Source organism: Otolemur garnettii, unplaced genomic scaffold (genome assembly GCF_000181295.1).
Source record: "Otolemur garnettii isolate 467f Iridium unplaced genomic scaffold, OtoGar3 scaffold00239, whole genome shotgun sequence".
Taxonomy (NCBI): Eukaryota; Metazoa; Chordata; class Mammalia; order Primates; family Galagidae; genus Otolemur; species Otolemur garnettii.
Genome location: NW_003852634.1, coordinates 1,514,386 through 1,516,998, shown reverse-complemented (window position 1 = coordinate 1,516,998; position 2,613 = coordinate 1,514,386).

Genomic DNA, 2,613 nt, shown 5'->3' with positions numbered 1-2,613 from the left:
TGATACTTTGCTAAGAAGAACATTTTCCAGCTCCATCCATGTGAACATGAAGGACGTAAAGTCTCCATCTTTATTTATGGCTGCATAGTATTTCGTGGTGTACATATACCATAGTTTGTTGATCCATCTGTGGATCGATGGGCACTTGGGCTTCTTCCATGACCTGGCAATTATGAATTGGGCTGCAATAAATACTCTGATACAAATATCTTTGTTGTAATGTGATTTTTGGTCATCTGGGAATATACCTAATAAAGGAATTGCAGGGTCAAACGGCAGGTCTATTATTAGTTCTCTAAGTGTTCTCCAGATGTCTTTCCAAAAGGAATGTATTAGTTTACATTCCCACCAGCAGTGTAGGAGTATTCCCTTTTTGAAGATGAAGATTTTTATTGGAGTTGAGTTCTACTTTTATTCCATGATGGTCTGAAAAACAAGGTATAAAATGTTTATTATTTTAAATTTGTTGATATTTATTGTGTGCCCTAAGATATCATCAATTTTGGGGGAAGATCCATTGGGTGATGAGTAGTATGTATACTTAATTTTATTGGGCTGGAATGTTCTACACATTTCTGTTAAGCTCATTTGTTCTAAAGTTGTGTTTAAGTCTATTGCTTCTTTGTTTAGTTTTTGTTTGGAGGATCTGTTCAGTTCTGTCAGTGGGATGTTGAAGTCCCCAGTAATTATGGTTTTGGAGGGTATCATATTGTTTGAATCAATTAGAGTTCATTTTATGTTTCTGGGAGTATTTAATTTGGGTGCATAAATATTTAGGTTTGAAATGTTTTCTTGTTGTATTGGTCCCTTGACCAATGTTCATCATCATGACCAGTGTTCATCATAGTCTTTCTTTACTTTCATTGGTTTAAATAAAATTGTATCTGCAAATAATAGTCCAATCCATGCTATTTTCTGATTTCCATTATCCTCTAATATTGTTTTCTAACCCTTCACCCCAAGTCTTGTTTTGTCTTTGGAGGTTAGATGCTTTTCCTAAATACATTATATAATTGGCTTATGTGTTTTTATTGTGTCAGGCTGCCTGTGCCTCTTCAGTGGGAAAGTCAAGCTACTCACATTTCTTGGGAGAATTGGTAAGTATTGTAGATTTTTGTTCACTTTATTTTATGCAGGCATTTTGCTTAGTTTTATCCACTGAACTATTGTGGAAGCTAGCTTTGGTTCTTTAGTTTCTGCGTGTCTTTACTTTGGTGGTTGTCCATTACGATGGTCACTGTGAAGAATGGGTCTGAGTTCTTCCTTCATAGCTGGTCTTATTGTCATGAAATTCCTTAGTGTTTGCATGCCTGTAAAATATTTGACTTCTCCATTGCATATGAAACTTAGTTCAGCAGGGTACAGAATCCTAGATTAAAAATTAATTTGTTTAAGAAGATTGAAGTCAGATGACCACCATCTTCTGGCTTCAAAAGTTTCTGTTGAAAAGTCCACTGTAATCCTGATATTTTCTCCCTTTACATAAGAAGTTTCTTACACCTGGCAGCTTGCAGAATTTTCTCTTTCATTTTGACTTCAGCCAAGTTAATTATAACATGTCTAGGAAATGCTTTGTCTGAAATGAGTCAGCCTGGATTCTGAAACTATGTAGTATCTGATTTTCTGGGTCTTTTGCAGTGCTTGGGAAATTTCCACCATGCTGTCCTGAGGTAAAGCTTCCATTCTGTTAGGAATTTCTTCTCCTTAAGGAATCTCTATGATTTTTAAATTCGTGTATTTTGTGTAGTCCCATATCTCTCTTTCTCAATGATAGTTCTGAATTTACTCTCTTCTTTTCTCTCTCTTTGAAAGATTAGGTTAGTTTAAAAGTCTTGTCTTTGATTTCAGAGATTATTTCTTCTGTTGCTGCAACTCTCCACCATTTTTTGAAACTCCTTGAATGACTCTTTCAATTCCTTGAGTTCTACTGTATTTTTCCTAATTATGTCCAGGTCCTTGGTAACTTTGTGTTTAATTTAGCTGATTTCTTTTTTCTTTATTAAATGATAGCTCTGTACATTAATGTAATCATGGGGTACATTGTGGTGTTTTCATATACAATTTGAAATATTTTCATGAAACCGATTAACATAGCATTTGTCATTTTCTTAGTTATTGTGTTACAACGTTTATATTCTAGTTTTAGAAAGATTCACTTGTACCCTTGAAAGAAAAACCATAGAAGTGATCCCTCCAATCACCCTCCGTCCACTCACCCACCCCCTTCCCTTCCCTTCCCCCCTCCCCATATTCTTAGGCTATAATTAGGTTATAGCTTTCTTATAAAAGGTTTAAATTAATTTCATAACAGGGGTGTGTACATTGGATACTTTTTCTTCCATTCTTGTGATACTTTGCTAAGAAGAACATTTTCTATCTCCATCCATGTAAACATGAAGGTGGTAAAGTCTCCATCTTTCTTTATGGCTGCATAGTATTCCATGGTATACATATACCACAGTTTATTGATCCATTTGTGGATCGATGGGCACTTGGGCTTCTTCCATGACCTGGCAATTATGAATTGGGCTGTAATAAACATTCTGATACAAATATTTTTGTTGTAATGTGATTTTTGGTCTTCTGGGTATATACCTAATAAAGGAATTGCAG